General features: G+C 33.4%; 1 pseudogene; it reads right to left on the bottom strand.

The window, feature by feature from the left end:
• Positions 1-11,992: 11,992 nt before the first annotated feature.
• The window catches only part of LOC100022448 (cyclin-Q-like), a 28,823-nt pseudogene continuing 15,273 nt past the window's right edge, over positions 11,993-25,542 (bottom strand).

The raw sequence follows: 25,542 nt of genomic DNA, 5'->3' as shown, positions 1-25,542 counted from the left end.
TGAAAGTCTGCCATAGTAACCGAGTTACTCAATCAGTCTCAGTTTCCTTAAATGTATAATTGGGATAATAATGGCACCACTTCACGAGGTTGTTTGGAGTATGAAATGGATTAACATATTTAGATCACTTTAAAAACGTGTGCTTCATGGGACAGCTAGATAATGTAGTGGATAGAGTGGTGGACCTTGACTCAGGAAGACCCTTCTTCCTAAGTTAAAATATAGCCTCAGACACTAACTATGTGGCCCTGGCAAATCAGTTAATCCTGTTTGCTTCAGTTTGCTCATCTGTAAAATGAGCAGAAGGAAATGGCAATCTGCTCTAGTATCTTTGCCAAGAAAACTCCGGATAGGGGCATGAAAAGTTGGACATAACAGAAACAACTGAACAAAAATAAATGTACTTTTTTGGACTACTTTCTCCATTCACAGCCCATTTATACCCTAGATACACCACCTTCTTGACTAGTACTCTTGTTTCTTATAGTAGTCTTTTTCTGGAACTTCTTCCCTACTTATACATATGCAGTTTTCTATTCTTAGAAGGCAATATTCTTGAAAAACAATGAAAATGGGTCCTGGATTTGTCCCCAAAGACCTAAATTTCCATTGAATCAAAAGAAATGAAAGATAGCTTTGTTTTTTACCTTTATTGGTTCATCTCATTTTTTTGTAAAGCCTCTTTAAGGAGAACAATAGCTACCAATAGAAATCCCAAAACTATCTTTTGAAATTCATTAATATATCACAGAATATTAATTGTAGGAAGAAGTATGGGTGTTAATGAGGAAAGAACAAATCCTACCAAAGAACCCCAGTTTTAGGCACCTACCCTAGAGAAACCCTGGCTCTTTACAAAATTTTATAAGAAGGGAAAATACCTACTGCTAGTTAAATGATTATAACTTATTTTAAAGCAGAGCAATAGCATAATTTTAAAGGATAAATTGTCTTAAGTTGCACTTCTGCAGAGTTGGAAATTTGAAGCTATAATCTAATTTTCATGTCATTCAAACAATGATCAAGAATGCTACCTCTCAGTTGCTCAGCATTTTTAAAGCTAAAACAGAGAGAATGACTGCATTGCTTTTACTGCCCCTTCTTTGTTTCCTAATGGGGGTTTAGAGAGCTCTGAAATCTCCCACAGTTATGGCTCAGTGTGTGTCAAACACAGAATACATGATAGGCATAGGATGGAGTGGAGAGAAGTCAATTCTATTTCAACGTCCTACTCATTTTTCACACAGGGGATAATGTGGAAGGTTACTATGAGAGAAGAATGTTGCAATATAAAAGAAACCTTAGGACCTGGTGCTAAATAGACCTCTATAATTTTTATTAGAACTTCTACTTTATATTCTTTAAAACAAGATGATCAAATAAAGAATGAAAACAGCAGAGAAATAAAATATCCGTAAATTTCAAGAGAGCTATAACTACAAATTTAAACACCTTCATGAAGTTGCCCTTATATGCCCTGAAATGAGCATTGTAATAAAATCATGAAAATAATTCAAAAGGGAATAACTCCATAAATGTTGGACGAATGTAGTGACCCTCATTTTGGAACCATTTGAAAATCCTTAGATGTTACACAGAAAAGGAATAAATATAGACTCTGACATTATTTACTTTCTGTAGGATCTTGGACAAATCACTTGACCTATATAGAATTCAATTTATTCATACATAAATAAGGGAGTTGGATTAGGTGAACTATTCAGTGCCTTCCAGCTCTAGATTCATGATCTTTCCAGCTCTATAATCTCAGAACCGGAAAACGGCTACCAAATAGGCTATCTACTAAATGGAAGTCTGACAACTGAAGAGAGAATGGCAAGAACTGTTGGGAAAGTGGAAAAGATACTGGAGTGGATTCCCATTTCCTTTACTAGTAAAATAAATATAAAGCTAGGCAAATATTTACTTCTCAATTTGTAGTTATAACTACTTAGCCTTCTATCATGTTCTTTCATAGACCACTCATGAAAATAAAATTGAATGGTACTGATTTTGGACACATGCTTTTCCATAAATTGAAAAAATAAAGAAACAACCTAAAAATGTGCTTTCAGGAAATCAAAATTGGAAGTATATCTACAGAAATTTAAGGGGGAAAAGTTTGTAAATCATATAGGAGTTCTAGCCTTGCTTATTATTCATCTGACCTATTACCAGCTATAAGTATTGGACTGTACATCAGTTTCTCTCTACCGGAGAAATCCTTCAGTATGAACTGAACATGTGAGAAGGAAGACTAGATAAAAATTTGTTTTAAAATGTTTAAACAAGTCAAATAAAATGCCAATGCTGAATACTATTAACTTGCAAGAAATCAAAAAGGCAATTTAACTGCTTTTAAAGTGATTATATATCTCCAAGAGGAGTGTTTCCTTTGGGGTTAAACTATGGGTTTTTAGGAGAAAGACATTGATATGACAGGTGTTCCTATTTTGCTCATTTATAACAGTGGAACTGATGACAGATAAAATTGTGTCTCATTATATGTCTTTATGCTGGAGAAATTTGGAGGTTCCTTAACACCTGAGAAAGGTTAAAAAAGAGGAGTTAACTGCTCTTGTAATAAGTCAGTGTGAACTCCAAGAGGAACAATACACCAATGAAAAGGGAAGGCAGCTGGGTAGGAATGGAATGGAATAGAAAAAAAAAACATTAATATTAAATGCATACCATGTGCTAAATAATGTGCTAAGTACTAGGAATAAAAAATCAAAAATGGAACTGTATATATTTTCAAAGAATTCACTTTCTAACTGGATACTATAAATATAGGAAAGGTCAGAGGCACAACAAATGGCAAGGCTCAAGGGTTTTTAGGGTGTAGTGACAGGTAAAATGGAAATGCAAAGGAACATAAAGTCCTCAGGGCCAGAGCAGATAATAAAGCCCTCTGGTCTTCACACCCTGGTTGCAATGAAGAAGATTTGGGGGTATTTCATCATTACAGAAGGATTGTAGTTGATGATCTCCTATTCATTCATGGGAGGTGGGCAGGGATGTCAATCTTACATTCAAGAAACTAGAAGTTCCTTTGTCCTGGACTTACTCATTGGGAAGTAGAAATCCTGTTGGGATCAGAATGGATGGGAGTTAAGTAGAACTATTGAAATAATAATTTACTGACTATAAAGTTTATTTCACACATATGTCTTTGTGTATGTACATTTGCTAAATCTGTGTTATCATGATATAGAAAAATATAAATAATAAGCATGAAATAATATACAATGTTTATAATCCATTTTGATATTTACGTGTATTCCTCTTAGTGAGTGCTGGCTTCATATTGTATTTTACAATGTAAAAATGTACTTTCTATTCATAATCTCAGTTGATACAATTCTGTGATTCAGGAAGAGTAAGCATTGTTGGAGTCTTATCCTGATGGTTCATGTTACCATGGTGGCTACTCTGAGTTCTTGAAGATTACAGTGGGGCATAGATTTTGAAAAATGAAACAATTTTGAAAGTTTTCTGTTTTTTGTTTAGTGACAGACTATGCCTTGTATATGAGAACAAATCTAGTTAAATATGGAAAAGTCATAATGAGAAGTTGGTGAGTAATTTTGATCAGTGAGAGCTATGAAACAGATAAAAATATAAAATTACCGTCAGTACTGATTCCATTGTGTATCCACGGTGACAGGATGAAATAGCCATTAAGAAGGTAGATGGTATTTAAAAAAAAACAATTTTGGACTCTATGATTATTAATTTAACTGTTGGCATTCCTAATTATAGAGGAACTATACTAAACTAAATATTTGTATGAACCATAAATGTCAAATGAGAAGCAAACAGGTAGACTGACAGAAATAATTCCATAATAGACCATATATTTAGTTACACAGTGCACTAAGGGACAGATAGAACATAGTATCCTCCTCTGTATTTGTGTGTTGATGTTTTAGAATGCAATTGATTTACTAAGACAAAAATAGAACTTTTTCTTCCTTCTTCCCCAAATTATCCTCTCATCCTAACATATTATTCCTTGAAGTCTTGGGTAAAACCTCAGCTTCATTAGTAAGCCTTCCCCAGTCCTTCTAAAATTGAGTGACTTCTCTCTGAAATTATTTCAACTTGTCTTTCCATATTTTGATCATAAACATTTGTATCTATTACAAAGTGAGCTCTTTGAGAAAAGGGATTATTTTTTTATCTCCCTTTGTATTCCTAGTGATTAGCATTTTCTATTTACATGAAGTGTTATTAAACAGAATTAAGAATATAGACAGCAGAAATTCTGGGCACTGATGCTGTAGATAACATGGCTACAACATAGCAACATGATTAATTATGGTTCTTCAAGGTTTTTTGGGACAGATCACGTACAATAGAATATGGAGTGACCATAGCGATCATACTTTTCCAATGTGTGTGCGTGTGTGTGTGTGTGTGTGTTTTTAACAGTGCTCTATAAAGGTTTCATTGTCATATGAGATCTTGTAGCCATGAACTGCAGTGACTTCTGAGACAAAATGCTATCCATTCTATTTTCATAACAATTATGCTATTGCCATATAAAATACTGTTTGTATATTGCTTGTTTCTTTTTAATATCCCTACTTATAATGTAGATGTGTGTTCTGGTACATGTTTAATAACCAGTTTTCAAAAAATATATACCCAAGGCACACCTTTAAATATAATCTGTATTATAAACATTTTCTTCATTACTTTCATAAGACTAGAAAATCAACAAAAGAAAAAATGAATCCCTGATCTATAGCACTGCTTCTTTTTGAAGTGTAACTATTCACACTAAAAATTTAATGGTGCTTCCTCAAATACACCACTGGATAAATACCATGTTGGATGATATATACATAAAAATATGTGTATATATATATATATATATAATGAAAAAATGAATGGTTAAAAATGAATATATTTAGGAACCTATCATTCATTTTTTTTAAATCATTGAGTTGAGGATTATTTTAAAAGATCTCATGGTCACCAATATTGACCTGAGAAAAGAGACCAGAAAATGTATTTACCTCTCATTACACAAAAGTGGAGGAATAAAGCAATGGAACATTACAATTATTGTCATACTTGTCTCATGTTTTATTTAGTTTTGATGAGCTTTTTTTCGCATCTGTTTTATTTTTTTTAATTTCAAATTATGTCTTTCTTGATAGAGTTAGGGATTTAATTGGGAATAGAGATGATATAAAATTGATTCAAAATCTATCACTCTTTTGGTATTCTAAATGTTACAGTAAAGCTGGTGTTGTCTTGGAACTATTCTTTAAAGTGAGATATTTCGATACATAATACATTGAAAACACACAAAGGGAAATGAACACAAAGTAGTAGAAACTAGGAAATACACTGATTTTAGCTTCCTCTATTATTCATGGAGAATGACAAGGTTTCTACATTAAAAAAAATCTTAGCTCTTGTTAAATTTATTTTTAACTAAATTTATGGATACATATGTGATTAAGAGGATAGTTAAAGTTTCCCTGATTTCTTTTACTACCAAAAGTGCTGCTAAGGAACTGATTAATATTCTGGAAGTGAATTTCTTCCCTTGGATAAGTTGATTCCCTGGTGTGTTACAGATTTAACACTTTGGGAAACTTCATTAATATTTACAGGCAACAGAAACTGTACTTTAGATAACCCTAACCAAAAGACATTATTTTAGCAAATATGAGTAAAATCCCATTTAAAATTAGAAATTTGTTGCATATATTTGTTGCATATGCAAAAGTCTTAAGTATTTGGGGGATAAAAATAGTCTTTAAAAATGGAGAGGCTAAATTACTTCATCATTCACATATCCCTGCCTCCTCTAAAGCTTGTAAGTCATGTTTTAAGATGAAATATTAAAAATAGCAGAATTTCTTCATAGGTAGAGATGGTACACAGGAAGGTATGATGTAGAACATTTATTTCTTATTTTTTAAATGGTAAAAAACTCTGAAATACTAAACATATATTTTATTTATTTTAATTAATTCCCTAGGAATCATGAATTTAAGCTGAAGTCTTTCTGATTCTTCTTTGCCATCTTGTTATCCTTCATAGAAATGCCTGGCTCTGATGGAAAAAGAGTGAGAAGAGGAGTGTTATTGTAATCATATTGTGAAAGAGTCAAGGTAGTCCAGGATTGTGTCTAGATTTATAAGGAATAACAGAAGGATTAGGCCAAAGACCTACTGCTTATTTGTCCATGTACAAATCCAAAATTAAGTTGAAGGAAATCAGACACTGAAAACTGCCTATGATTTATGTAGGTATAGGAAAAAATAACTGTAAAAAGAAAAGAACACAAAAGAAGACATGTTTTCTCTGAAACAATATAAAAAGAATAAAGGTAATCAAATACTTCTTGTCATTATAGTATATTTAATCCTTGATTTAATTTTCATTTGTCTAAGAATATAAAAAATTAAACATGCCTTTTAAAGAGTAAATTCAAAAACTTAATGCCACTTTTTTCTTGGCACAAATACCTTAATTTTATTTTTCTATTATGAAGAATATTTATTCAATAATTTTTTAATCTGGGGGAAAATGATTTAAAATGTTAAATCATAATCTAAAATATTAATTATTTTAAAGTAAAATATTTTTCTGTTTTAGCAATATGAAAATTTTTGTTATTGAGATATTCAGATTTTTACTTTTTAATTTTTATTTAATAAATTTTTATTTATTTCATACTGCATGTTAATGCAATTTATTAATTATTTGTTTTCTGATATTTTGCAATCTATGTTCTTCCTCTCCTGCTCACCTCTCCCCAACATTAAAAATTCAGGTAACAAAATATAGATTATACATATATTATCATAATATATATTTTCATGTCAATCATTTTGTGAAACAATGCACATATTGTTTACATTGGACCAAAATTAATGTAGGAACTGAAGTAAAAATATTAATTTTTATTTTGTATTCATACTCTACTTGTTTCTTCTGTGATGGGGAATGTCTTTTTTCCTTTTTTGCTTTCATTCTCTTGAAGTTGTCCTGGACTTGTTGATAACACTTAAGTCATTCACAGTTGACCATCATACATTATTATTGTTACTATGTACAGTGTTCTCTTGGTTCTGCTCACTTTATTTTACATCACTTCATATAAGTCTTTCAAGGTCTTTTTGTAGTCATTTTATTTGTCATTTCTTATGGCCCAATAGTATTCCATTATAATCCTATACCACAACTTGTTTAATGATTCCCCAGTTGATGAGGATTCCTTCAGTTTCCACTTCTTTGACACAATGAAAAGTGCTTCTATACACTTTTTTGTACAGGTAGGTTCTTTCCTCCTATATTTAATCTCTTTGGATACAGACCTAGTAGTGGTATTGCTGGATCAATCATCACATTTTTATCTTTGACATATTTTCTGTTTTAAAATCTGTTTTAAAAAAATTGTTTGCTAGGGTTGAGTTGTGAATTGATCCAACCATTTTAAGGGCAATTTGGAGCTATGCCTAAAGGGCGCTAAAGGACTGTCTGCCCTTTGATCCAGCCATAGCACTGCTGGGTTTATACCAAAAGAGATAACCAAAGAGATCATATGGAAAAAGACTTGTACAAGTATATTCATAGCTGTGCTCTTTGTTGTGGCAAAAAAATTGGAAAATGAGGGGATGCCCTTCAATTGGGGAATGGCTAAACAAATTGTGGTATATGTTGGTGATGAAATACTATTGTGCCCAAAGGAATAATAACCTGAAGGAATTCCATGTGAACTGGAACAACCTCCAGGAATTGATGCAGAGTGAGAGGAGCAGAACCAAGAGAACATTGTACACAGAGACTGATGCACTGTGGTACAATTGAATGTAATGAACTTCTCTACTAGTAGCAATGCAATTATCCAGAACAATTTGGAGGGATTTATGAGAAAGAACACTATCTATATTCAGAGGAAAAACTGTGGGAGTAGAAACACAGAAGAAAAATCAACTGATTGATCACATGGGTGTATGGGGAAATGATTGGGGGTGTAGACTCTAAATGATCACCCTAGTGCAAACATCAATAATATGGAAATAGGTTTTGATCAAGGACACATGAAAAACCCAGTGGAATTGTGCATCAGCTAATGGGGGGGGAGGGTTAGGGAAAGAACACGATTCTTGTAACCATAGGAAAATATTCTAAATTGACTAATTAAATAAAAATTTAAAAAATAAAATGCATGTACACAGAAAAAAAATAAAATTGTTAGCTAGAAACTGAAAATGTTTTACTTAGTATACCAACAAAACTTAATGGGATTGATAAATCCTAAAGTAATGTTTTGACTAGAGGGAGTGGTGAATATCATAGTAAGGGGTTAAGAGAGTCTGAAAGGGTTCAATATAGTTTGTTTATCTGACTTTAGCAAGAGTAAAAATGTTCCTGCTCTGTTTTAAAAAATACTTATAAAGCAAATACCTCAAATAACACTACCTTTCTCAATAAACCATTCCAATGCCTCAATGCGAAGAAAATATTTTACATAAAACCTACATACATCAAAATTCACTTTAAGATAATTTCTTCTTTTCAGGAAAAAATAAATTAACCTTTTAATACTATGAGTCTATATATTTTTCATTAAATAGCCATCAAGCCATCCAAAATGTTAGTAAATTCATTCCTGGGCAACAAGTGGTTTATTTTATATTATATATATACATATATATATGTATATATATAAACTCAAATTAAAAAAAATATTTGTTAAATGGTGAAAACCAGATTGACTGGTACACTTCCACTCCCATTTCAACTTCTTTTAGGATGAATAGTAGTGATAGTTTTGAGATTCCTGTTTTCCTAGTCTTCATTCTTACTTTCTATTCTTTTATTCCTACCTTCTTATTAAGTAATGAGAAATTATTTTCATTTTACTGGTTCTGTGGATAACAGAAGACTTCCACTGATATGATACTGGCTTTTTGTCTCACATGATGTATAAGGTCAAACCTTGAGAGACACTGGGATTTTGAGTATAGAATTGATATTCATTCTGTGTGCTCTCTGTGGGCGTTCAGGCCACACACTAAGACTTTTCCTTCTAGCAAGTCTTTTTCTCCCTTCTCTTGTGCATAGCAATAAAGTCTACTAAAATAAGCTCTGTGTGAGGTGACACTTTTTATCTGAACTCCTTTGCATTACAACTTTTAAACCTGGTTTTAGTATCGGTTACATGTAATTAGACAGATATGAGAATCTTCAATTCCCCAATATGAATGATCTCAATTCTTTCATTTCCTCATTAACCATTAACCCTAACCTGTATTCCCATTTCTGAACTTGTGCTAAACCTATTTACAAAGACCTCAAATTCCTCTTTTAATTATGGTGTCCTGAGATGAGTAGAGTTGATTTTTGATGACTACGGAATATAATGAAAGGGATACTTCCTGTTTCCTGAATTTTAATCTCTTATACATACAGAATGTTTTATTTGGAATTTAGTATTCAGCAATGCCTAAATAGTGGAATTATAAATGATTAGAGTTGGAAGGAACTTTTAAAATAATCTAATCCAACCCATTCATTTTTCACATAAGGAAATGTAGATGGAAAGAAATTTAATAATTTTTCTACCAGTATAGAGGTGATTAGAAGCAGAATCAAGACTAAATCTTAGATATCCTACTATTCTTTTATATTATCAGTAGAATTATCATTAGCAGCAGCAGTAGCAGCAGAAACATCACCATAACAGCCTAGAACCTATATAAAACTTTCAGTTTTGCAAAACCCTTTTAGACATCTGAAAGCATAATACAGTGCTTTCACCGCACATCACTGTTACTTCAAATCTCAATGAGCTCATATCCCCAAACATCGAGCCTGTGCTTCAAGTTTCTTTGACAACTGCCTTTACTGCTCGAACCTTTTATATTTAGGATACACATTGATCTCCATACTTCCCCAGTATTCAATTCAGCCTTATCATCCATTTAGTTACAGGTAAACTTTCTTCTTAAAATTACCAGTCTTTTTCTATGTTTTTTTTTCTGTTTTATAAAACGAAAGGGAAAGTATAAGCATATATAAGCATATATATGCCTACTATATGATTCTACATTTTATTTCCTCTATGAATTTTTCTTTAGTGTAAGCAATATACATCTTCTTTTATAACATGATGAAGATGGAAAGATGTATTATATGACAACACATGTACAACATATATATTACTTGAGTAGAGGGGAGGGGTGAGAGGGAGGGAGAGAATGTGGACTGCAAAATGACAGAATATAATTATTATAATTGTATCGACATATAAGTGTATATTTAATTTTTTAAAGTACCTACTATATGAGAGGCACTGTACTAAAAGCTTTACATATATAAGATTTCATCTTCATAAAAATACTAAGATTCACTATTATTGTCCCCTGACATTAGAATTTTATTCAGTAAACTAAGGCAAACAGAGGTTTTAGTTTACCCAATATCACATAATTTACAAGTATCAGATGCTAGATTTGAACTCAGATTGTTTTAATCCAGACCCAGTGTTCTACCTATTGTGTCATTTAAGGATTTTTTTTTTGAATCCTAAGGACCATTGACTCAATTTAAGAGAATAATGTCTGAGAGGAGAGAAACTGAAAGAAAGGAAAACCACAGTGTACTCATTCTGAGACGGTTTCTTAAGGTATATGCTAAAACAGAGGACTTGAAAGACCTAATAAGATTGATCTTATTTTTTTCTTAATGGAAATATCTTCAGGGAATAATAATTTTGCTACTCCAAAGCATTTTTAAGATGTCTCAAAAAATCTCTGGTTCTAGAAATCATTCTTGACCCAGGCAAAGATTATTTTTAATTTCTATAAAGCACTTCTATTGTATCTTAATTTTTCCTTAAAATAATTTAATTAGGGAACCAACAAACAAGTTTAATATAGAAACAATAACTTTGTTTTGGAAATGACAGAAGTGAATATCTTGAGAAGAGGTGTTTCTTTTGGCCAACTGTATGCAACATGAACCTGCTTTCTTAACTATAAAAGTATTTTTTCCCATCTCCCAACCCTCTTTTGGGATTGACAGTAACCTATACCTCCTATCTCTTTCTGTGATTTCCCCCTCCATTCTCTCATGGACATTCTCTATATAGCTAGTAGGCTTCTGAGAAGCATTTCTCAGATTTTTTTATATTTTGTGGGTACCAGTCCATCACTTAATTTTTCTGTTACTCCCTGATGCTTACTATATGGCTGGTCCATCCATAGTTTTCTCTTTTATATAATTTTTTTTATAAATAGGTGAAAATAGGTATACTCTTTTTACTTAGCATTCATTTGTCTTTGGGTTTACTAGAAAGCTTTGATTTTTCAGAGAGCTTGGCAATCCAAGACTTTGAACACATAGCATTTCTGGGAGTATATTTGGGGTGAAAAGATGTTCATATTTTATATTTTAGGGAGAAGATAACACAAAGTGGTAAAAAATCATAACTAATATCATTCTCCTATCCCCAAAGTGGTCCATAGAACATCAAAAGCTCTTAAACTATATACTTACTTTCACATATTTATGCTTTTTGTTTACCTTTTATTACAAGAATTAAAATACTCTTCCATTTGTATTCAAAGGTTAAGCTTATATCTGGTTTGGAAATATAACCCCAAAGGGTGCAATCAAGTATTCTATTTTGGTTTTTGTTTTAATGAAGAGATGCTTAAATACAAACTACACCAAATTCAAAAGGTTCATCTTCAAAAAATTCCTAAGGTGCAAAAAGGAACTGAACATAGTGCATTCTTTCAACCAGGATCTATTCCTGTCTAAACACAACAAACTCCAAACCTACTCAGAGGGAATGCCTAACTTCATCTTTCCACTGTGCCACCACATAAATAACAAAGAACTATCAGAAAGCAACCCAAGTTTAGCCCTGCTTTTCCTAATGCAAAACTGATCCTGGGACCTGATTTGACCATCTTGATATCAGCTTTTGGAAGTCAGGATCCATTTTGGTGGGTCAAATCCAGTCCTCAGAAAAAGCAAATGTCTGTTTCTCCCTGGATGTCCAGAGGACCATTAAGGAATTTTTTGTGTCCATTGTGTAAATGTGAGTCTGGACAGAGACAATATTATCAATGACTGGCTTGGTAAGGTCTTAACGGCTTTTCTGTGTCAGGATCGGCAGGTACCTCCACTCCACAGCCCTACAAGGTGAGATAGATTACTGTCATGGCTATGTGCCGGGCTGGGTAGGTAAGGGGCAGCCCTCAGTGGTAGCTGTCCTGCAGAAGCGCCTGGGCTACCAGGGAGTCTGGCGTTTTCTCTCAGCTGTGAAGGTTCATTTGGGTCTTTAAAGAAATAAGGTGGAGAGCAGGGATTTGTAGGGGTGTTGGAAGGGGACACATACAAAACTCATCAGGAGCAATTCACACTGAACGATGCTGTTCCTCAGCTCCCAGAATCAGGAGTCCAACTCCAAAGGTTTGCTCTTGGGGTTTAGGTACGTATGGCAGACACTGAGGATGTCTCTAGTTCTGAGGTCTTGTTCCTCCACCTTTCTTGCCAGGTAAATGGCAGACCTGGCTATGAGGTAAGGGTCAAAAGCATCTAATTTGATTTCGCAGAAAAATGTATGGTAAAAGGTACAGGCAGTGGCAACTGGCGTGGACTGCATACATAGCTTGAGATTTAACTCCAAGATAAACCGGGTCACTTTAAAGGGGATTTTGACCTCGGAGCCCCTCTTTCTTCCCTTCTTCACCCGCTGCTTTCACTCTGTCTGTTCTTCATGGCTAAGACCATCACCCCCAAGCTATTCCTGGCCCCTCGCCCTATCAATGGCAAACAAAAGTCCAGTTCACCTCTTGAGGAAAGCCAAAATGAGTTGAACTGAAAAAGGAAGAAGCGCAGGGACTACTCCTATAATATCTTTGCAGGAATGAACCTGTCAGCCTTTATAAAAGATTTCTTTCACTACATCTGCCTGAAAGGCACAGACAAGTCAAGATTCTGCTATATTTAGTGTTTTTTCATAATAAATTAGTCACCGACTTCAGATTCAAACACCAGTACGTAAGGGCTCTCTTCCAATGAGTTGTCTCTCATAAGTATGTTATGATAATCAAGATTCCTTGATGAAAGCAACCAGGGATAATGCTGATAAATAACACTTTGATAATCAACATTTAAAAAAAAAACGAAGAGGGATGCTCACCAAAGGTATACTTCAATGTCATGGAAGATATCCTGTGCAGAGTATAAGCAGGATGGAAAACTCAGAGTGAGGTCCTCAGATACTACTGAAATAAATATTGTCCAAAGGCAAAACAAGTGGGACTGAGAATCATTTAGGTAAAAGGTAGACTGGAACTGTATTTGGGAAACTACAGGTCAATCGTTTTGCATTTTCAAGCATCAACAGCATCCTTTGAATAAGTTGGGTGGAAGCTGCTTCAGGTAGTTACCAGCTGTGTGCAAAGCCTGGAATGTTCTCAGTGCTGGGTTGCACTCCCCGCCGCTCTGGGAATTCCTGAGGCCTAGGAGAGGATAAGAAAGAGTTGGAGCTGATCTCAGCCTGGGCAGCATCTCAGGGGCCCCACAGGGATGCTATTCTGATTTGGCATGGTGGTACCTCCAGACATGGCCCCCAGCAGTCTGCAGCAGCTGCTGATAGGCTTCCCGCTGAGCTGGGGCACTGGGAGAGGGACCTGCCCCTTGTACCTCTTTAGGATGTATTTAACACATTTTTTATTTTAGTTACTGTTAATTTTCTTCTTTTTCTTTCTACAATGTAAGTTCTTTCTTAGAGCTAATTGTTTCTCTATGTAACCAGGCTGGAAAAGATACAGATCTTATGATATAAATATTTGATATATTTACAGATATTAATATATTTACATTCATTTATGTATACTTTTAACATACTTCATTGTAAAGATCAAGTGTTTATGCGACCCACTGAGTCGGTAAGCCTAATCTAACTTGTAGGCCCAACTCAACTATGTGGGTGCCTACATTAATATTTATATTTTGTAAGAAAATATCCACAAATGTGTGTATTCATATCCATACTCTCTTCCCTCCTATTCTTTGCCTAGTCATCTTTAGCCATAAATAATATTCTGAACTGGGTAAAAGGATAATTTTTCCACAAATGATTAGTAAGAAACAATTTTAAAAATTAAAAAAAAACACTGCTAAGATTCCTTGTTATGACTTAGTAAAGAAAGAAAAACAGACTTCTCTGTTGTTACCAGATAGACAATCAACTCTTTCTGTACTCCTCAGTAGGTGGTGACCACCTACTGCTGTGGATGCTTTTTCTTTTGAAACTTTCTCTCTTATACATTCATGTTTTTCATTGCTTTAGGGTAAGTAGTTGCTCCATCTTCAGAACTTTCATTTCTTTTTTTATGAAAAGAATCTCCAATTTGTCTCAACACCAAGTATTCAGGGGTCTTTCTTTTCCTTTTCTGCGCAGCAATCTTCTATTCTCCATGTCTTTACTTACATGTCATATTCCTTTCAATCTCTTCAGACTCTTTTCCATTTTCATTTTCAACTTCTATTGAAAATTCATTTTCAAGACTGCCAAGAGCTTTAAAGAACCCTTCTCCCTGGTAACCTAGAGAATGAAAAGGCAATACTTGAGACCCCTGTGTACTTTCTTTCTAGTATCACATTTTCATTTTTAGTGTAGATAGCAGACACTTGACCATGGTAGAAATAGAAACATCAGGCACTCACACCAGAAGAGTGCAGTAATTTTTCCTTTCATCTGAAAGCATGATTACCTTTCAGAAATAATATATTTTCCCTCAGAATTCTTTATCTTCCCAAATATCTATGCTCTTCTTGAAACTTTAAATGGCTTTATTAAATATTCCTGTTGTAAAAAGTCCAACTGAATTCTCCACTACTGACATTCAACAGTTATTTAGCTGTGTAATATGTGATCTTCAAGGGGCCACAAAAGCGAGTTGTGAACAGTTCCTTAATTCACTTATAAGCAATCATTTTTAGTGCTAGAAGACCCTCTTTTTTATAGCATATATTTATTTTGTGGTGTCATGTTGAATGTTTTCAATGACTCTTCAAAACCACCAGTGGACATCAATGCATAGAAGTCATAATTTTATTTTATTATTTTAAAATGTTTTTGTTTATGTATTTTTTAAACTTAAAAGACATTTTATTTTCCCAATTACACAGAAATAATAATTTTCAACATACTTCTTCCAAAATTATAAAATCTGAATTATTTCCATCCCTCTTTTCCTTCACTGAGCTCAGAGAGGTAAGCAATTTGATCTGGGTCATATATGTATTATTATGCAAAAGACATTTCCATATTGGTCATGGTTGTAAAAGCCCAAAATAAAACTGTAAATAACCTGATGTGAAAGGTAATATGCTTTGATCTGCATCCAACTTCAACAGTTATTTTTCTGGAAGTGGATACCATAATGAGTCCTTCAGAATTTGGACCAAATCATTGCATTGTTGTGAGTAGCCAAGTTTTTACAGTTGATCATTATTCCAATATTGCTGTTCCTGGGGACAATGTTCTCCTAGTTCTGCTTATTTCACTCTGTATCAGATAAGGAAGAGCTTTCCATCTTTTTCTGAAATCATCCTGCTTATCATATACCACAATTTGCCCAACCATTCCTCAATTGATGAATATTCACTCAGTTTCCAATTCGTCACCACCACAAAAAGAGCTGTTAAAAATATTTTTGTACAAGTAGATCCTTTCCTCTTTTTTATGATCACTTTGAGACACAGGCCCAGTACTGGCCTGTGTACAGTACAAGATCAAAGAATATGCTCAATTTTATGGCCCTTTAGGAATAGTTCCAAATTCCCCTCCAGAATTGTTGGATCAGTTCATGACTCCACCAACAACACATTAGTGCCCCAGTCTTGCCATATTCCTTCCAAAATTTCTCACCTTCTTCTCCTATCATATTTGCCAATCTGACCAGTATGAGATGGCACCTCAGCATTGTCTAAATTTGAATTTCTCTAATAAAGAGTGATTTTGCACAATTGTTCATATGGTTTTTGATAGTTTTGATTCCTTCATCTAAAACTATTTATTCATATCCTTTGACCATTTGTTAAGTAGGGGATAGTTTTTATTCTCATAAATTTTATTAATTCTCTGTAAGTTTGAGAAAGTATACCTTTATCAGAGAAATCTGTTATAATTTTTACCAGTTTGTTGTTCCCTTCTAACTTTCATTACATTGGTTTAGTTGGTACAAAAGTTTTTAATATAATAAAAATTATTCATTTTACATCTTATAATGCTCTCTGGCTCTTGGTTGGTCATAAATTCTTCTCTTCTCTATAGATCTGACAGGAAAACTATTCTATGTCCCAATAATTTTTTATGGTATCAATCTTTTTCATCAAAAACATATACCCATTTTGACCTTATCTTTTTATATAGTGTGTGAGATATTGGTCTAGTCCTCGTCTCTGCCAAATTCCTCTCTAAATTTCAAAGCATTTTTTAATAAAGCATTCTTATCCCAAAAGCCAAGGTCTTTGGTATTATCAGACACTATTTTGCTAAGATCATTCACCCCTGTATATTGTGTAAGCCATCATTTAAAAACCCTGGGTAATACAAATGGTTCAGTTTTGATTTAAGAATAAATATAGATTGGGGCAGCTGGGTGGCTCAGTGGATTGAGAGTCAGACCTAGAGACAGGAGGTCCTAGGTTCAAATCTGGCCTCAGATACTTCCCAGCTGTGTGACCCTGGGCAAGTCACTTAACCCCCATTGCCTAGCCCTTACCACCCTTCTGCCTTTGAGTCAATATTGCCTCCAAGATGGAAGGTAAGGGTTTAAAAAAAAGAATAAATATAGGAGAGATTTAATTTGTGCCAATTAATCAAAGGGCACTGAATAAGATAGTACAGGCAAAGCACTTTGAAAAAGTTGATTTGTCTATCCAATTCTAATTATTGTTTTAATACTCATCTTAGTATCACTTTTAATAATAGATATATTACTACATAATGGCCTCATGGTTGCCTTTAGGGTTAGAGAGACATGCCATAGACTCTTCCCTTCAGTGGTTTACAATTTAAAAGGCCAGGGCCAAAGAAACAATTAACTAACTTACAAGCAGGGACTATTTCATAAATGCATAGGAATAAACCAAGAAAAGAAATTTGAGAAATTTTCAACTGGCCATTAGTAGCTCCAGTTATGAAAAGATCCATGTGCCAACTGCTGTTTTTGCAAAAGTGATGAAGAAGCAGTGAAAAAAAAAGTGTTTTCCTTTGCAAGTAATCTGAAATGCTGTGAAATGTAGAAAGACATAGAAACCAGAAAATTTGGAAATCTGACTTTGTTTTCACATTTCCCTATAGCATTTGTCAGCACACAGAAAATCCTTAAATTAAATGATATGAAAGGTTTCATACTTAGTAGAGGCATTACTAAAACATTAGCTACCAAGGTAAATCTGAATACTTTTGTTACTCTTTATGAAAAAAATACAAGAAAGCCATAGTATGAGTATAGATTTATTAAGTATCTAAGTTAAATAAACTACATACTAAAATATTTGGTGTTTATTAGCTTCTGAGGTATTATATGACATAAATGCATATATATGCTTAACTATATATGTATGCATGAAAACACAAACATGTGTCTCTGTATATACTTCATTTATAGAATTTCTATTGTGCTTTAAGTATCTACATATTTCTGTATATGGGGTGTATGGGGTGCTCAGGGAGGGGTAGTATCTCTGGTATGGAGGGCTTGTCGTGCCCTCTTAGGGCAGCTCTCCAGCCACTGACCCCCACCTGACACCCAGCTCTCACTTGTGGCTCCCAGTAGCTGCTAGCACGTGGCAGTGGCCACACCCCGGGCAATGGCTTCGACAGGCCGGCCAAACCTTGTGAAGGTAGCCATCGGGTTGTCGACCCCTGGTGAACCAGGGCTTTGCTCACCCAGCATGTGAAGACTGCTTTGGTGGAACAGACAGAAGAAACCAACAAGAAGGTTCAACGGCTGAGATGGTGATGCAGCAAGGCACTGTGGAGTGCTTAGGGCATGTTGGAGCACAAAAGACAACATGGCCATCCAATGCAGCTGAGGAAGTCTCCAGGTGTAACGACTTTTCATGCCACTGGACCCAGGCTTCCAACGCCGAGAGAGTGGGACTGTCTTTGTGCATCAACTTTTCCACTTAAATCTCCTTCACATACAAGTGTCTTTGTGCACACTCATCTATCCATAGATGAAAACGCACAAAGACAATCATCATCCTCGCTTACCAAGAGACTACTACTAATTCCTGTATACTAAAATTGATGTTAGGGAAAGAAGAGACATCTGGTAGAATTATACAGAAATTATAAAGATTTAAAGATATGTTTTAAAGTTTTAAAGATGAAGTTTTAAAAGATATATAAATTGTAAAAATTTCAATTCTATTTAAATGGTAAAATTTTTAAATTTCTGTTTTACAAGCTTTGAAGTTAAAGTTTTAAATGGACTATCAAAAAAATAAGCAGCTTTATATACTAAGAGGAAAGAATAATTAATGGACAGACTTTAAGAGCCATTGGTATCTATATAATATCAAAAGTATATGAAGAAGGCTTTTAGTACATTGGTTTGATCATACTATGGAAATGTATGAATGAAATAGAACAGAATAATGTACTATGTGTAGGTTTAGATAGATTGTATTTTGGAGCATTGAATGTAGTATCTACTATGATGAACTCACAGATTCACTGGAGTGAAACTTTTTTAATATATTCTTTAAATTCAGAAATAGTAATATCTGAATACCATGATTAACTATTGATGTAAAGAGGAAATAAACATTCATATATAGGCATGGTGTTAAGCATGTTATAAAAATATATGCTCTGAGATAAAATTATTATCCTCAATTGAGAGAGGTTAAGTGACTTGCTCAGATTCACAAAGCTATTAAGTATCTTAGGTCAGAATTGAGTTCAGGTCCTCCTGGTTCCAGGTCAGCACTGTATTAACAATTGCCTCTAGTTTATGTTATACCTGGGCTAACATTTTTCACTTATTTTATTAAACTCACTTGTTATTTTTCACATATCTGTGTGAACATTAAAAATAGCAATGGTTGCATATTCGAAAATGTTATCTTTGATATCAGTTCCTTTTCTTACATTATATGATTCAACTTAATTTGCCAAATACTTCTAGGATTCAATATTTTATCTGTGCCCATGTATTCTTTTTTGTAAAACAGATTATAATTCTTCCACAGTTTAATAAGTAGCTTAATGAAATGTAATGTCAAAATTATTTTTGAACTTGTAAACATGAATTCTGAATATAATTAGGCTGGTCCTTGGGTAGCAAATGTATATTTCATCTCTGGTCCAGCAATTGAAGACACTTTACCTCAAAATGATTGTTCTTTAGGATTAGCTTTTAAGAATCTGTTTACTTGGGTCATTTCTAATCCACAATGAATTATAACAAAAACAAAAACAAAAGGAATATTAATGGATAATTAAAATACCTATATATAAGCCTATTTAAAGTGGCACTTATTTTCAGATTTTCTTGACATAAATTAATATTAGTGGTGATACTACAAGGTTTCAAAGAATTATGATTATGAATCACAGGACTAACACATTGGAATAGATGTTCCTCAATAGGAATAGTTTTCCTACAAACTATGATTAGGTGGGAAAGAGTATCAATGTTAGAGGCAAACTATCATTTTTGCTACATTTCTTCTGTTAAAGTGATCTGATATTTCTTATGAGTTTTTAATCATTTTACTTTGCTCCATAATTCTTCAATGAATAACTCTTTCCCCCAAGTAGATCTGCTTTTAAGGTGAAGAGTGAACAAGGAAGAACAGTAAATAGAGCACTGGCCCTAGAGTCAGGATGGAATTGAATTCAAATGCTGCCTTGGATACTTGCTGTCATGGAACTCAGTGAATTACTGTCTGCCTCAGCTTCTTCATCTTTAAAATATGAATAAATTCTAGCACTGTCTCCTGAGGCTGTTATAAGATGATATTTGTATAGTATTTTGAAATCTTCAAAATGCTTTATAAATGATGGTTATTAAAACAATACTAACTTCTTAATAACAATGCCAGAGAACAGTGAAGAAGGGAATGGTAGAAGTGCTATTTTTCTTGCCATTAATTATATGGAATAAATGATTAACAAAAAGTATAATGCCTTCTCAACCATAATGATCTCATGGATGTTTCAGAGGTTGGGTCCAGACAAAGAGAGGGTTTTATCCCATGGCTTGCTTATGCTCCAGTCACTTGGAATTAGAGAAGGTACTGTCTTGTCTTTGCACATGCATATTAAAGTGTCATTGGTTTATTGTATGGAGGAGATGATTACACAGGTAACTAGAGTCATTAATGGATAACATGAGAAAGTATTCTGTAGAGTAATGATGAAATAAATTTATTTTGGTGTTATATCTTTATAGCTCATTTGTTATGTTTACCTTTGATTATTAGTTGTTTTTTTTTTGACAATGACACATATAATTGAGGTATTTGGATACTGGGTGATGGCCTTAGATATAAAGGATATGGGTTAAAGCTTTATACTTTACAGGTATTGTGGAAGTTGTGGAAGTTCCTTTGGCTTCACAGTTTGCTGTAATCAAAATTATTTTTGAATTTAAAAGAAACATATAAAATAAATATTTTCTATTTTTTCATTAATTCATTTCATGAATACATATTTTCATTAATACATTTACTATTAAAGTAGGAATGTAGATATAATACCTAAAACAGAAATACATGTTACCCATAAAATATTCTGGAATGTTACCTAGGAAATCAATTTATTTAAATGTATATATAATTAACTTATAGAATATTTTAGGTGGTTCCAGAGCAGAGTGCCTTCTCACAATTGTGCCTTAATGCTATCACAATGTTTCTTCATGAAAATGTATTGAAAAACATGCCATTATTTCATTCAGAATTGAAAACAAAACTTGGTTTTTCTATTGTATGATAAATAGGACCATGCTCCTTAACATTTTAATAGCAATTTTTATAAGCCACTAAAAAATACAAGATTCCAAATTTAATTCTTTCCTTGGATAATTTGATATTTCCTTGGGTAGACTGCTAACCATTTCCACTATACATATGAAGGAGTAAAGCAGTTTACCCTAAGAATGCATTATTTCATATCAATTTATAATGGTTGTTGTAGCAGGATTATTTACCCAGAGCAGTGATGGCAAATCTTTTAGAGATGGAGTGCCAAGTGCCATCCCCACCCCACTCCCTAGACCAAGTGCCATGCCCCTCCCCCTCAAATGCCAGGTACACACCCCTCTTAGCCCCCACAGGGGAGGGGAAAAGGGCTCCCATTGGGCTGCTGGGTGGATGGCTAGGTGAATGAGGAATGTCCTCAGCTCAGTGAATATAGAGAAGGGGAGGGGAGTAGCTAGGCAGAGGGGTAGGTGACATGAAAAAAAAGTTATCACGTGCAATAGAGAGAGAGAGGGGAGCAGTTTCCCCTGAGTCCCTCTAGCTTTTTAGTAATCAGCTGGGGTGGGGGAGGGAGACAACTATGTGCCTACAGATAGTGCTCTGCATGGCATCTTTGGCACTCATCCATGCCATAGGTTGGCTATCACTGACCTAGAGTGTCCTGATGCAACAACTCATCCTGCAGGGCTTTTTACCTCTAAAATATTGATTTCCATTTATATTACTACTGCCATCTCTGTCCCTGTCCTAATCACCATTCTTCTCACCAACAATTCTTCCCGGATAGGAAATGTTATGAGATCTTAAGTATTCTAGAAACTGACTCATTATTGTCTCCTATCAAGTATTTTCCCCTTTTGTTTCTACTCTTTACTCCTAATGTAGGAAACATGGCATGAAAAACATATATTCTCTAAAGGGCTATCAATGACAGGAAGAGACTGACTGTACTCATATGTCAATAATGACTATAGTTATTGAGATTTCTTTGGTATTATCTATAATATTAAAATCCCTAGACATCTTTTGAATATTAGTTTATATATTATGTGTTCTATAGGTTAATTACTGATCTTCATATTTTTCTTCCATTTAAAATATATTTTATGATCTTCAAAAAACATTGACCTATGCGTTACAAACTTGAGTGTCTTTAAGGAAAATATTTTAATGTTTTTACTTCCCTGATGTCTGTGATTATTTGTTGTTTATTTTGAAAAAAAAACATGTTGTTAGATTAAAAAAAGATTACTGTATATGGATAGAAATGTGTCCTATTTATATAATTATGATATTGATTACTGCTGCAATTTCATATTTCAATCAGCAAAGGATCTCAACAGCAAGATAAGTGTATATGATTGGCTGTCATTGTCTTCTGGCACTAATGGGTACAATAAGTAGTAAGTAGCCACTATTTTAATATTGGGTCTAGTGGCAGGCACAGATATTGCTTTTAAGTGTTCAAAACCATGTTGGTTATGTTTTACAGAAAGAACAAACAAAATAACTAGATTCTTCTCTAATTTTTTTTTTCGCACATTTTGGATCTACTAGTTAGAGAATGGTATTTCTTGGTGTGTTTTTTGGCATTTAAAAGTTTCCACTTTCCTAGACTGATCTCTGAAAAAGGATGAAGAATTTAAGTCCCCAAAATTAATTAAAACTTATACTCACTTGTTCTTTATCTAGTTCCTTCTTTTTCCTGAAACAGTGATGGTAGTTGCTTGGAGAGGGTCACTATCACTCTTTGGGTCTTGGTTTTCTGAAGTTTTGAATAAGTGGGCAAGTCCACGTTATCTTTAAGGTTCTTCTAAATCTAAATTCTATATTCTCCAATGAAATAATGGTTCACTTTAAACATAAAGTAACCATGAGTCATTTTGAGCTATATAAAAATTGGGGGATACTCTCAATACATGGTGAAATTCTTTTTCTGAAATAAAAGTTAATTCATTTATAAGGAATATTGTATTGCATGTTTCAGAGAATAAGAGTTTCAAGGTTGGAAGGATCTCAATGGACAGCTTATATAATTTGTAGCTTAAAAAATCTCCATGTATTGTCTTTTCTTAAAATTTCCAGTGAGAGGAAGCCCACTACCTTCTCTCCTTTAAGAAACTAATATTTTGTACTGAGGAAAAGAGCATTTACACATTTAAGCAAGTGCCCAGAATATACAGAATACTCTATAATATGGATGGAAGGAAATATGTGGCAGGACTAGACTGAAGAAGAATTTCATATAGAAGGACATGTTTGAGCTGAGATTTAAGGGAAGCTAAGGATTCTAAGAGGTAAAAAATAGAATGCATTAGGAAGACACTGGAGCTTTGAGCATAGAAATGAGAAGGCAAAAGTTTTACTTTAGGAATATCACTTTGGCAGCTACATAGATGATGAATTGATGCTGGTTTTATTGTCTTGAATATGTCATGCATTATTGTAGGACCTCTATCAATCTATTCTCACCAAAACAATTTTTTCATAAAAGATAAATAGAAATATCTCATAAATATTTTGTATAGATATATATTAAATGGCATATGATGTTAGAGATTTTTATTGTGACTCTCTTAATAAGGTTTATGCCATAAAGGAATGGAACTGAAGGAGACATTTAGAAGGAAATTTAGAGAGCAAATTCTTATGTTTTGGGATGAAAAAATTAAAGACCAGAATGGCAAGGGGATTTGTCAAATGTAACAAAATTTATTAATAGAGATAAAATCAGAATTAGGCTTTCCTAATTTCCACTTTGAATATTGTAATATAGGTGGGTGACAGTGCATAGAGTAAAAGGTCTAGTCAAGAAGACTCATCTTTTTTAGTTTAAATTTTGTATTAGACACATACTATCTTTGTGACCCTAGGCAAATCACATAACTGTATTTGCCTTAGTTTCTTATTTGTAGAAGGAACTAGAGAAGAAAAATGTAAAGCCACTTTAGTATCTTTGCCTGTAAACCTTATATTGGGTCATAAAGAATCAGACACTACTAAAATGCAATTGAAGTAAAATCTGAACATAGACTGCTATAACCCATTATTCTAATATTGTAAGACAAATTCAAATAATTTGCTTTGATTTCTTCAACAAGACATATTACTGAGAATACTTTCTTTTTTTTCTCACTTATAAATAACTAATGAGGTAGATTACTGGAAAGAGCCCTGAACTTAGAGTTAAGAAGACTTAAATCCAAATATAATCTCAGATTCTAGCTGAGACAATCTGGGAAAATCACTAAACTTCTATTCTTTCTCAGTATCCTGAATTCCAAAATAGTGATCATACAAATAGTAATAAGTACTTCCAAGGGCAGTTGTCAAAATCAAATGAAATAATTTTTGTAAAGTGCTTGTCCTGTACTAAAGGCTACATAAATGCTTTTTCCCATCTCATCTCTAAAATAAGAAATCATAATCCTGAAACTTTCTAATCTCTTAATTAACCAACAATTCAAGCCCATCTAGAAACTATACATTTATCCCCAATTAGACAAGAGAGAATTTTGAAAAAGCTGCCCAAGTGTTTAGACATACACATTTCCAGTGTTTAAATATGTGGTCTATATAAATCCATTTTGTTTCTGTTGGTTTATTTATGTTTTCCAAAGTCAGCAGAATAGAGAATATATTTTTAATACTCTCATCATTGCTCAAATTATGCATGCTTTACTAAAATGAATTATGCAATTTTGCATTAATCATTAAATCTGATTATAACCAAAGAACTTGAATTAACTAAATTCAGGTTCATGTACTTGCATGAAGGTTGTGGAAATACATATAAATGTAGCTGGTTTTCATATACAATTTGTATATTTCCCTGAGAGTTCACAATTTATTTTTCATCTGACAGGAATTATTTATAATTTGTTAAGTATGTTCCATATCGATGTATCATTAAATACATGATGATTACGATGATGGAAAAGTTACCAATAATTGTGGTTAATGGCTGAAATGAGTTTATATTTATCAAAAATATTATTTACTTAAAATATCTGTGTTTTATGAGATAATAGAAACATTAAACTTAGAGTCAGAACACTTTGCATTCTTCTTTCTATACATTAATTTGCCTCATGATTTTGAGTAAATATTTTATGTTTTTTGAGTTCAATTTCTTAATAATAAATTAAGAATACTATTATTCTTATTTTATTTTATTTTTTAAAACCCTTACCTTCTGTCTTGAGTATTGTCTCCAAGGCAGAAGAGTGGTAATGGCTAGGCAATGGGGGTCAAGTGACTTGCCCAGGGTCACACAACTGGGAAGTGTCTGAGGCCAGATTTGAACCTAGGACCTCCCATCTCTAGGCCTGGCTCTCAATCCACTGAGCCACAGAGCTGCCCCCAATACTATTATTTTTAACTCCTATCTCATGGGATTGCTGCAAGGATAAAAAGGAAATCATATAGAGTAATACATATAAAATATGAAACATTAAAGAACCAATTAACTGCAACCTTTCAAACTATACTATTATTAATTTTATTTTTTACTCTTAATTTTATATTAATAAATTTCCAAAT

The sequence above is a fragment of the Monodelphis domestica genome, chromosome 7, assembly GCF_027887165.1.
Source record: "Monodelphis domestica isolate mMonDom1 chromosome 7, mMonDom1.pri, whole genome shotgun sequence".
Lineage (NCBI taxonomy): Eukaryota > Metazoa > Chordata > Mammalia > Didelphimorphia > Didelphidae > Monodelphis > Monodelphis domestica.
Note: the sequence above shows the minus strand (reverse complement) of the source record. Positions and strands in the feature narration are given on the sequence as shown.